This window comes from Neophocaena asiaeorientalis, unplaced genomic scaffold, assembly GCF_003031525.2.
Source record: "Neophocaena asiaeorientalis asiaeorientalis breed wild unplaced genomic scaffold, Neophocaena_asiaeorientalis_V1.1 scaffold162, whole genome shotgun sequence".
Taxonomy (NCBI): domain Eukaryota; kingdom Metazoa; phylum Chordata; class Mammalia; order Artiodactyla; family Phocoenidae; genus Neophocaena; species Neophocaena asiaeorientalis.
In genome coordinates, this window is record NW_020172637.1 from 3,203,136 (window position 1) to 3,216,420 (window position 13,285).

General features: G+C 36.9%; 1 protein-coding gene across 5 annotated transcripts in view; it reads left to right on the forward strand.

Annotated features, from left to right (window-relative positions):
• The window catches only part of REPS1 (RALBP1 associated Eps domain containing 1), a 72,455-nt gene that overhangs the window by 17,932 nt on the left and 41,238 nt on the right, over positions 1-13,285 (forward strand). The gene's annotated exons all lie outside the window — the stretch shown is intronic.

A 13,285-nucleotide genomic window follows, 5' to 3' on the forward strand; every position in this document is an offset into this window, starting at 1 on the left:
AACAAATATTTCCAACCCATAGTAACTTCTCTCTAATTCTTACAGAAACAAGTATTAATTACATAGCACCTGCTATGGGTCAGGCATTGAACTATTTGGCATATGTTTAATTTTAAACTTAGAGAATATATATTATTTCCGTTTTATAACTGAGAAACCTGGGGCTCCAGAGGCTACATGCTTGACATAAGCTGGAATTCAGATCCAGCTCCATCAGATGGCAAAACTTGTGTTCAAAACACCAACCATTTCAGTGTATAAGATTACAGCCTTATATGATAGCTTATCTTTGTCATTTGTATGTTATGTTTTCAGCTAGGTTAGAAGTTTCTTAAGAATAGGGGATGTGTGTTAAAACTTTACATGCCTCCTAGGGCCTACTGTGTACTTTGAACATTGTGCGTACTTAAGAGGGGAGCATTTTGCTGAGGCTGAGGCATTTCTGTGGTGCTACTAATTATAACAGTGTGCCTACGTTTCTTGTTAGAGCATTCTCTAAAATGTTACGAGTGCAAGAAAGACTGCAGACATGGCTGCATACTGAATTAAAGGGAGGCAGTAGAGCAGCCTTATGATTTGTTTCCCAAAGTGTGGGCTCTGTACCCAACAAATGGGAAAGCACATAGTGAGCTATTCCTTTTGAATTGTTTTTCAAATCTGATTAAGGAGAAAGTTTCGGTTTGTTACTTGTAAGTTTTTAACACCTTTCTAACACAGGTAACTCTCTTAATAAAGAACAGGTTTTTTTGCAGACAGTGGTATTTTGGCTGAAATTAAATGACAGTTTTGTTTTCATTGAATGTATTACTGTTTTTGTTATTTTCTATTTATCTCAGGTGATACTTAATTTCCATTTATATAGTGATACATTTTCCTTCTAAAATAAATTTATTAAGTTTTTAAAGTGTCTTGATTTAAAGAAGAAATATTAAGAACATAATAGCACAAGTGGCCCGTAGACATGGCAGAGCTTGTGATGGTGGTATGCAAGAATCTGAAGTTTGGGAAACGCATAATGGAAAAAGCCAGGCTTTGGAGTTTCTCAGAGTTGGGTTCATGTCTTGGCCCTGCTGATTTCTAGTCTGTGACCTTGGGCAAGGACTTTCTCTTTGCCTCACTGTTTTGATTTATAAAATGAATGTAACAATGCTTCTTAAATTGTTTGAGGATTGTCTTAAATAAGTACTGGTATACCACTCAATAAATAGTAGCTTTTTCATCATCAATTTTGATAATTTGTTGTTTATTTCCTCATTTGGTCAACTAAAACTCTTTAATAGAATTTTAAAGATGCAGTTGAATTCTTAGTATTTTTGACCCTCAAGCAAGTATTTCACTGCCCTGGGCCTTAGTTTCTCTGGGCATTAGTTTTTTCATCTGCATATTGAGAATAACTTAGCACCTGTAGAGGATTGTTTTGGGGACTAAATGAATTTGTAAGATAAGTAGAATACTACGGTGCCTGATATTTGGAGTAGTGCTATATAGCTATTAGTTATTACTATTATTATTTCCTTAGAAAGGATGTAGCTTTTTGGAAGAGCCTGAGGCTATCTTTCCTTTGTTCTTACCATCCTGAGTTGGGGATGGAAGGTGTTTTGTGATATTTGATATGTTCATTAAGATTTACTGAGTGTAAAGCATCTTGGTACTAGCATCATTGTGAACCAGCAAGGGAGAGTAAGGAGGTCTTCAGCAAAACTACTCTGAGCCACCACCCAGTTATTACAGCATGCAGTTAAAGAAACTCAAAGGAAGACACATAAGCCCCGAAGGACTGAGGGGGTCTGATGTTGAATCATCATGAACTTCTGTATGTTATAGCATTTTCTAACTGAGTAAAATGCCATGGAACATTTGATATTGATATGTATACTTTATCAGCATTTTTTAAAGGCAGTACCATGGGTTCATATTAGTTGAATGGTTATACTTAGTACTATTTTTGTTCTTCAATTTTTATCTATTTTCTAAGATACACCTGGTTTCAGGACAAGTAGTGTTTGTTTTTTATTCTGTGCATTATGTTCCTAAATGTCGGTTATAAAACAGATGTGGTAAGCCAAGTCATTTTCCTATTTTTCTTGAGTAATTACACTGGTTCTCTTCCTATAAAAGGGAAAATTGACCTTAAGGCATAATAAAAAACTAGAGTCCAGAAAGTTTTTTGTTATCAAATATTTAATACAAAAATATGATAAAACACTCATTTACAAAGCGAAAGTACCGATGCTTGAATTTCACACCAGATATCTTTCCTTTGGAGGCAGATTTACAGAACAAAGTTTAGCAAGTGACTTAATTATTCCTACTTAAATCCCCAACACAGTGAAATTAATTCCTTATATTTTTTGCTCATCATAACAATTCATATTTAAATATGTATTTAAATATGTATCATTTTTAAAAGGGGGCACGTAACTAATAATCTATGTTTGGTACTTTGGCAGAAATAGATTTTTGAAAATCAGATGTTTTCAGAGGATAGTTTGTGTTGTGGTTACAGACTTCATATAAAATTTTCATTCAGAGAAATAATATTTTCACTAGAAGGGATCTTAGAGGTAGAATCTAACATTTGCCTTTTATTTACAAGGAAACAAAACATATTATGTAACTTACCTATATTCACATAGCAAACAGTTATCAAAACTTGATTCTGTGACCTAGTCGTCAAAACTAACAACTCTTGTTTTATGATGTAACATAGTAGAACTCTGGTATAGCACAGCTTATTATATGAATTTACCACTGGGAAAATGCGATTGCTATGAAATAATGTAGTGGTTAAGTGCATGGGTTTCAATCCAAGTTCTGTTGTTTGCTGTGTGTCCTTGAGCAAGCTCACCAGCATATCAGTTTTCTGTTTTGAAAGAAGTACCTACCTCATAAGGTTGTCAGGATGATTATGTTAGTTAATATGTTACTGAGCTTGGAACAGTGCTTGACACATTGTATATACACCATCAGTGTTAACTACCGTCACAATCATCATTATCGTCATCCTCACCCTTTAATAACCTTCAATAGCCCATAGCACGGGTTAGAACATTACCCTAAGAGTGGGGTAAATGGGTTTCTCTTTATCACAAGTAATAGAGGGACTTCCCTGGTGCCGCAGTGGTTAAGAATCAGCCTGCCAGTGCAGGGGACACGGCTTCAAGACCTGGTCCGGGAAGATCCCACATGCCGCGGAGCAACTAAGCCCGTGTGCCATAACTACTGAGCTGGCACGCCACAACTACTGGAGCCTGTGCTCTGCAACAAGAGAAGCCACTGCAATGAGGAGCCTGCGCACTGCAACGAAGAGTAGCACCCCTCCCCCCCAGGTCGTTGCAACTAGAGAAAGCCCACGCGCAGCAACAAAGACCCGACGCAGCCAAATATAAATAAATAAATTTGTAAACAAACAAAACAAGTAATAGATATTTCCCAGGCCTGTGTTTTACTGACAACTGGCCAATGATAGAGAAATATGTACAAGAAATTACATCACAACTGCTTAACCCTGTTCACTCTAACTCTGCTCACTGAGTGCAGACACTTTAGAGCTCCACTCTATTCTGTGTACTTAGGGAAAGTCATGGGCTTCCAGTCCTCCCAGTAAAGGAGCTGGAGTGGTAACATAGTGCAGTAGGGAAGAACATGCCCTGGAATCCTCCGCTTCCCCATTTCCTTTAACCATGGTGGGTTACTTTACCTCTATCCTTTAGTTCTCTTATCTGTAAAATAGCAGTAAAAGTCTCTGTCTTTCAGGGATGAAAGTTTCTGTTATGAAGACTAAATGAGCTAATTTATAAGGTGCTTAGAATGATGCCCAGCCCATGTTTATATGTTTAACTTTTATTATTATTTTAAAAATTTTGATAAACTAGAGTTGCTGTGGCTCTAGAATAGTCAGTTAAGTCTCCATGTAAGAAAACAGAGGGGCTTGATTACTAGTACTGGTTTCTGAAAAATGTTACTCTTTAAATTAAGATTAATATTCAATATGACATATTGTAAGGGAACATGTTTTAAGTGTTGGCTTTTCCTGTAACCTTCTGCCTTCTGTTGGTTAAATGGAATCATTTATCTTTAAAGGTGTTTTGGAAAGGCAAGTTATAAGTCTGTCTTTGCTTGAAACAATCCTGGCTTATGCCTCTTGTCCAGGCATATTTATAAATAGTACTCCCTTTCACTCTTGCAAATGTCTCAGGTTGGATGTAAATTTTATGGTCACCCTAAGTATAGTTTATTGGCCAGATTGATTTTACTAGATTATCTCCATGTCTCAATAATATTTTCTAAAGGCAAACACTACTACTTTAAGCCTAAGTTTTAGATGGTTTGTGGGATTTTTCAAATCACTTTTGTATTTTTATTGTTTTTATCCTTTCTTACCTTTAATCTATATTTCAGTTTTTTAAAAGTTTTTTTGGTTAAGTCGGTAATACAAAAAATTATTTTAATTGGACATGGAGACTTGAACTACCAATAAACTTTATAGGTAGTCATATAATTTTTCATATTAGAATCTTTACATTTGAGGCTGTCAGAAGTGTTTTATTTCTTTAGACAACTAATGACTGTGATACTGATTATAAGCAATAAAATATTTATTGGTCTGTATGTACTACTCTTATCATAGTTGACTGTCACAAGGAGTTTATATTGCCCAAAGCGAGTAAAATTATAGAATTAGGAATCAGATATATTGCTAAGAGGAATCTTTTTAATTACCTGTACCATTCAGAAGTTCAAGTCAAGAACTTCATAAACTTTTAAAATCTACGTCTGTCCTCTTTTTGTTTTTTAACCTCTGTCCTCTTTTATAGTAATTAACTCAATATATTTTTTTTAATTTTTAAATTAAAAAAATTTATTTATTTACTTTTATTTTTGGCTGCCTTGGGTCTTTGTTGCTGCACACAGGCTTTTCTCTAGTTGCAGCGAGTGGGGGCTACTCTTCGTTGCGGTTCGCGGGCTTCTCATTGGGTGGCTTCTCTTGTTGCAGAGCACGGGCTCTAGGTGCATGGGCTTCAGTAGTTGTGGCACTCGGGCTCAGTAATTGTGGCGTGCAGGCTCAGTAGTTGTGACGCATGGGCTTAGTTGCTCCGCGGCATGTGGGATCTTCCCTGACCAGGGCTCGAACCCGTATTCCCTGCATTGGCAGGCGGATTCTTAACCACTGCACCACCAGGGAAGTCCCTCAGTATATTCTTTATGGTTCCTTGTTTTAGCGGGTAGAATGAAATCTGCCTTCCAGTATTAAGCTTCTAAGTCCTGTAGCAGTTATCTGTATTGTTATAGTATGTTCTTTGATGAATTGCTGTGATAATATTAGTAAGGGAAAAAGAACTTGTATAATATATTTGAACTTTTTTCTGCTGAAAAGTTATAGGAGACATTTGTAGTTTTTCTTTACACTGAAAAATATACCTTTTGCAAATACTTGTAGTGTAGAAAGGGGATTATTACTTATTTAGTACTTATCTGATATTTCCATCCCTGATATATAGTAAGGGCGCAAGAAAATTCTGATATTGCTATTTAGCTACAGTATTTGACAAATTTTATACATATCTTATTTTTGAGGTGGTCTGCAGAATAATGTGTGCCATTTGTCAGCAATGTATAGATGGTTTTCTTCGTTCTTTCTGAGGACATACCGTTGAGGAAAGACTTGGAGAACTCATCCTTAACTGAGATAGGAAAGTGGTTGAAATGTGACATGGAAGTTATGCATGAGGGTATGAGTGAAAGGAAGAAAAGAATCAAGAGAATACCTGTTTATTTACCTAAGTGTTAGGATAAAATCATAGCAGGAGAAAGCAAAGAAGCCATGTGGTTTTGAACTGTAGGCTTGCAATCAGAAATCATTTGAGGGCTTCCCTGGTGGCGCAGTGGTTGAGAGTCCACCTGCCGATGCAGGGGACACGGGTTCGTGCCCCGGTCCGGGAAGATCCCACATGCTGCGGAGAGGCTGGGCCCGTGAGCCATGGCCCCTGAGCCTGCGCGTCCAGAGCCTGTGCTCCGCAACGGGAGAGGCCACAACAGTGAGAGACCCGCGTACCGCAAAAAAAAAAAAAAAAATCAGTTGAGTTGTATAAGCAAAGCAAAAAGCATTAAAGGTTTTGGATAAGAAAGTAATATAGTAAAAGTGAGATTAGATATTTGCCCCAGTGCAACTAAGTATCTCAAAGGGGTTGGTAAGATTGCATTTCACTTCAGACCTGATAAGTTTAGTAGGAAATTGGCGGTGGAGTTGGTCACAGAGTGATAGCTAGAGTCGTTTAGGAATGCAAACATGCTTCATGAATCCAGTAGTGGATGAGTTACCCACTTTGTTGGACTATGCTAAGTATTTAAATTAAATTGTTTTTGTAACAGAGGAAAATACTAGAGATTAATATGTCCACATAGCTTGTAAACAGGTGAAACATGCTTTGTGTTGACAGCAGTATTTGAAAGGGAATTAAGTCATGTTGGAATGATTGGGCTTTGATGTATGCCCTTATCTTCTTTGCCACTGACTTTTTTTTTCTTGACCTTTTCTACTTGCCACAGTGTACTGCAGCAAAGATGCATGGATGGATCATGTGTAATCCAAACTACATTGGACAATGCAAACTATGTTTATTATTAGAAAATGTTTCACTTTTAAAGGAATGGTAAAAATGATCTTTCCTAGTAAGAAAGATTTAATTCAAATGAAGACTAACAGAATGAATTCGGTAAATCAGGAGGATGTGGGCACCATGGGAGAGCAATTCTCTTCAGCACAAAGTGGCAAAATACAGTGCCAGATCTTTCGGGGGTTTCCAGTATGACTAAGTCATGGTCTCTGCCCACAAGGAGTTTAATGGAGGGAGGAGGTGTCAGGAGTGTGCAGTGTGGTTAACCTAATTACACAGGTAACTCAAGTAACTCAAATGGTAGAAGCTGGAGTACTAGTACAAAGAAAGAAAAAGTCACTTGCATATGGAGTAGAAAGGATAGCAAATGTTACAGGAAGGAGGAGCCTGTTATGATGGGTTGTGAAGAAAGGGTATAATTTTAATAGGCAGACATAGGTTAGAGAGTGATCTGGTGAGAGAGAAAAGCAAAAATATGGAGATAGGTGAGCCCAGTCTCTAGATTGACTGAAGTAAGACTAGAAAAGCAGTTTGGGACGACTTTACAGAGAGTCTTGAGTGCTAGACTTATGAGTTTGTTCTTTAAATATAATATACATTATTCAGAGCTATACTTTAGGTTTGTTAATCTGGTAGTCTGTATAGGAGTAGAAGGAGACTGCAGCAAAGTTGATTCAAAAATATTTCATTCATTCATGTATCCAACCAACAAATGTATATAGGTACTGTAAATCAGGAGTTGTTCTAAGTGGTGGGAATATAAGAGGTCTTCTCTGTTCTTTGGAAGCTCATTCTTTTGGGAGATGTTGACAATAAATAACAGTAGGGTACTCAGAGGAAGGATTGCACTTTGAGCTGAGGTCTGAATGACCGAGGAAGTAGCCAAGCAAAGATCTGAGGGGCAAACTGCGGATACGGCAAGTGCAAAGTCCTTGAAGTGGGAGCAGTCTTGACTTTTTGAAGGAAGGGAGGAAGAGGTGTTTTAGAGTTCTTGTATTAGTTATACTGTGGGTGTGTGTAAGGACTGGACCTGACACTCTAGGGAAGGATGAAATATGCATTTTCTTTTAATTAATTTCCCTTGGTTATTCTTCAGTTGTCTCAGTACTTTGAGTCACTTGCTAGATAACAAGATCTTATATAAAGCCATTGTATAATGATTCATTAATGACCTGAATTAATGACCTGAGAATAATTTGGGGGGGCTTCCAGAGTCTCAGCTGAAACACTCTAGGACCATTATATGAGTAGGATAGGTTAATATATAATAATACCTGTATATATGGTTATCTTTCATGAAACTTGGTCTCACTTTTTTCTACTCTGCTTGCTAGAGGACCTGAAGGAGCATTATTGTAGTTTTTGCCATTTATTTTATGCCATTTTTCTAGTAACTATAGAATACCCTCTGAGACAGAATATGTAGATATGTGGTCTAGGTGTTTTAGTTGATCTGCATATTTTAAAAAATTATCTGAATCCACATTAGCATTTAAAAATGAGAACAATATCATAGAATATTCCAGATTTCCAGCTTTACAGAAGTCTGAAGATGGCATCATTTGACAGATGTTCTTCTATAGCAGCAGTTAGCTAGAGCTGAATAGCAGCTGCTCTTGTCACACCTGCTCACCTTACCTCACTACATCCCCCATCTGGCCAGTTTCACTGATTTATGGTATACTTGCTTGCGCCTGTAGACATTGTGTTTTCAGTAGCTGCTGTAGAGCAGGGAGTATGTAGCATTGACATCAAAGCAAGAGGTCCTTCTATCACTACCATATAGAGAGTGTGCTCTATAATAGCATTTCTCAGAGTTTGATCTGCAGAGCCCTGGTCTGATATTTTCATAATAATACTAATATGTTATTCCTCCCTGCTCCCCCGCCTTTTTTTTTTTTATCCTGTGTTGACCTTTGCATTGGTAATGCAAAAGAAGTGGTGGGTAAAACTGACTCCTTAGCACAAATCAATGCAGTGTCACCAAACTGTAATAGTATTGTATTCTTTACTGCCATACAAGAAAGAAACCAATTTCACTGAAGAATGTTCTATGTAGGAAAAAAAACCCTGATTTTATTAAATCTTCACCCTTGAGCGTATATCTTTTTAGTATTTTGTGTGATGCAGTGGGAAGTATGCATAAAGCACATTTGCTGCATACTGAAGAATGATGGTTGTCTTGAGGAAAAGTACTTATTTTATTGTTTGAGTTGTGAGCTGTACTGACTTTTTTTTTTTTTATGGAGCACCATTTTTCTTGAAGGAACAGCTTACTTGGGTATTGGGCAAAGATTTTCTTGAAAATGAAGGAAGTATGACTGTCACTTAAGGGAAAACAACTAATGCTATTTGTTACTAATGATATAAAATTTGAGCTTTCTGGCAAAAATCAGGATTTTGGAAAACTTAGCTGCAACCATGTGTTTGACTGCTTCCCAGTATTTAATGACTTTTCTGATGAGACCAGTGGTGATATTAACAAATGTAATTTTAAAAAATATTTTGTAAATAAAATGTGTCAACATTTGGAAGATCTGCATGACTATGAACCAGTAGTTTACATATGACCAAAGCAGGATGCAGTGCACCAGATACACCAATGGATTTTTAATGTAAGAGTAAGCAAAAGAGTTTATTAATATGGCTTTGGATTCTATATTGCAGCTAACCTTTAAGCAACTACCACTTGTAGAGGTTTGGTATGGTATCAAAAAATGATAACAGATTTATCTGAAAAGGCTATTTAAATTGCCCTCTGTTGGGACTTCCCTGGTGGCACAGTGGTTAAGAATCCACCTGCCAGGGCTTCCCTGGTGGCGCAGTGGTTGAGAGTCCGCCTGCCGATGCAGGGGACACAGGTTCGTGCCCCGGTCCAGGAGGATCCCACATGCCGCGGAGTGGCTAGGCTCGTGAGCCATGGCTACTGAACCTGCGTGTCCGGAGCCTGTGCTCCGCAACGGGAGAGGCCACAACAGTGAGACGCTTGCGTACCGCAAAAAAAAAAAAAAATCCACCTGCCAACGCAGGGGACACGGGTTCAGTCCCTGGTCCGGGAAGATTCCACATGCCGTGGAGCAACTAAGGCTGTGTGCCACAACTACTGCCTGAGCACCTAGAGCCCATGCTCCACAACAAGAAGCCACCGCCACAAGAAGCCCGCACAGCGCAACGAAGAGTAACCCTTGCCACAACTAGAGAAAGCCTGCACATGGCAACGAAGACCCACGGCAGCCAAAAATAAATAAATAAAAATTTAAAAAAACTCCTTTGTCTTGCAACACATACCTGTGTGAAGTGAGTGTCTTTAAACAAAGCAACATATTGCAGTGAATCAAATACAGAAGCAGATATTAATCTTCTCATAAGCTGGACATTAAGGAAATTTGTATATATATAAAACAATGTACTCTCAATTTTTTATTTTGGAAAAAAGTTATTTTCATAAAATTTTATGTTACGTGTGATAGGATTATTCTTGTGTTTAAATGAATTCATAGGTGCATGTTTTTTTAATTTCCCAATTTAAATTCTAATATGGTAAATATCAATAAATACAAGCCACAAAAACAAACGCTTTGAGGGAGTCCTCTTTAGTTTTTTTAAGCATGTATAAGGAGGGATCCTGATACCAAAAAGTTTGAATATCACTGCTCTGGGCTCTTAAACAACATTGATTCCCAAAGTGTGTTATACAGAGCATCTGATCTATGGACCACTAGTTCTAAAGCATTTTAATAGATACTAAACCAAATAGAAGTTTGTTTCTAGGCTGTAGGATTTTTTAGTGCCTCTTATGAACTAAAAATGCATTGTAAAGTCACCAAGGGGGCTATAATATATGTTTATTCAACTACAGAGCATTTAACTTGACTGGTGTTCTTTGGAATACATTTTGGAACTACTGCCCCATAAACATGCCATGTTGAGAGTTCTGTTTAGCTATGCCTTGGAGGCACCTGGGAAGAGAGGCTTTGGACTCAGACTAATCTGGCTTTGAACCCTGACTGCCACCTACTAACCTCAGTTTCCTTTCCTATGAACTGGGGATAATGGTAGCCAACATTAGAGGAGTGTTCTGAGCGTTAAGTGGGACAACAAGTAAACAGTCTTCCTAATAATAGGTATTCAGTGTAATTGTTCCCTGTTTTCCTCTAATTTCTCTAGTAAACCTGAGTCTCCATTACAAGTTATTCCCATGTCGGTAAAGCTGATGAGTCACAGAGAGGTGTGGGGACAAGTCTAACAAGTTAATGGAACAATAAAAGTTAGACTGACTTGGGAGCCAGCGTTGTGCATGTAGGTAGACCAAACTTCCTGGGCTTTTAAGCCAGCAAAAACAGTCAGCTTGTCCATTGACCCAGTCCAACTTAAATTAAAGAATGTTTATAAAAATGAAAGCAATGGAGTCACCTTCTCAATTTTAACTTGATAGTGACTATAAAGGGAGGATCTTACTTTCTATTATATTTTATTAAACATTCATAAAATTTCATTTTGGAGAGAATTTTGACAGTATTCTCAGTGATGATGTATTGATTCTTAGTATTATGTATAGTTTCAATATATTCCTCATTCCACTTTTTTGCATTTTTCTACTTTATAATTCAGCTCGTAGATTGAAGCTGAAATTCTCAAATAACTTCCATATACCTTTCTTGTTGTTAGAATTCCCTGTACCTCATGTTCTGAGCATAGGATTAAAGAGCCTTCCTAGTGCATTTAAACTATTTCATTGTCACTTTGTACTAGGCACTCAACTTTTAGGACTTACTGAGGGTACTTGCTCTGAGGCAGCTGACATTATTCTAGGAAAAGGACAGTGGACAGCATGTCTTGGTAGAAGATTAAAAGCATGACTTTGAATTATAGCTCTGCCCTTTTTTGAGCCCTCTGGCCTTAGTTACTTGGCCAGTCTGATTCTCTTTCTTCTCCTGTAAAATCATAAAAATAGCAATTCTACTCCATTATTTTTAGGATTAGATGGGAACACCTTGAGTATTTAGCACTGTGCTTAGCATTGTGTGCACTCAGTAAATGTTAGCCCTCTCCCCAACATGTCCATATTTTGTGTATCAGAAGTAAAAAATGATGCTTGTGTACATTTTGCTCATTGGAGAGCTCTTCGAGTTATTATTAAAGAACTGTTTATTCTTGTTTTCTACAGTATTATAAGGTTGATTCCTTTTCTAAGCCATGACATACAAGGTAGAAAGGCAATGACTAGAAAGACTGCTGATAGAGCAAAAATACTACCTTGGCAAAAAGGAAAAAGTCACAAATCATTAAGAACAGAACAAAACAAAAACTCTTAATAGTGTTATTCCATTAGGTGAAAGGAAAAAAACCCACTTTTTCTTAAGCACCCCGAATACATATGTTATCTTCCAGCAGTTGTATAATTTTATGCTTTACATTTAGATCTGTGATCCATTTTGAGTTAATTTTTGTAAAGGGACTAGGTGTACTTTTTTGGGCATTCATTCTGCTTTGTGTTCTCTTAGCTTACTGGATCAGTGGTTCAGTTTCTGGCATTAATTTGGGGAAAACTTTTAGTTATTATTGTTTCAAGTAAATCATCTGTTCTTTTTATTCTCCTTCTTGTCTTCTTATTACATGTATGTCATACCTTTTGTAGTTGTCCCACAGTTTTCAAATATTCTGTTCTGTTTTTTCCTCTTAGTTTTAGAGGTCTTACTGAGATCCTCAAGCTTGAAGATTATTTCCTCAGCCATGTCCAGTCTACTAATAAGCCCATCAAAGGCATTCTTTGTTTTATAGTGTTTTAGATATCTAGCTTTTTTGGAGAGGAGGGGGGGTTTCTTAGGATTTCCATTTCTTTGCTTATATTGCCTATTCTGTTCTTGTATAGTGTCTACTTTATCCTTTAGAGCCCTTCACGTATTAATCATAGTTCTAAATTCCTGGCCTGATAATTCCAACATCACTGCCCCTTAGTGGCAGAACAGCAACTTCCTCCTGTGCTGATTATTCATAGCAAAAATGACTATTTTTTCCTTGTGCAAGTAAACAAATGGTTATTGTTATTGTGATATGTTGCTGAACCATTGATAGTTGCTTTTTTGCAATTCTAGTAAATACTTCTGATTTAGTACCACAGCGTCTCAGGTACCTTAATCTTCCTTTGAGTGTTTTGGGAAAAAGAAAATAGAAAAAATATGTTCCCTTTGTACAAGAAGTTGAATTTTTTGAGAAGCTGAGACAAGGATACTTAGTGCTTGTTTTAAGATTACTTTATGATGTCTGTATAGTAGATGTTACTCCACCTTTGGGGATTATAATTTAATCTTGTAATTCAAAATTCTCTTTTCTAGTCTGATACTTGTAGTAGCCAGTCGAGAAATACTTGTTGAGTGACTAGAATGATCCTTGAAAGCCTTCATGCTTTAAAAAAAAAAAAAAAAAAAAGCAAAAATTGTTTTAAAGAAAAGTAGTATAACCACATTAAATATAATCTGGAAAATAAGAGGGAAAAAAAACATACTGTTAATCTCACCTAACAAATTTGTTAGTAGAATTTTTATATATCTGTTTGTTTTAAAAGTTCTGTTTATGTAGTTAAAATTATGCCTCCTGCCTTTTCCCACTTAGTATGTCATTTTATGACTTACTTTAAATGGCTGCTTAATAATCTATTAGTTGCAGAA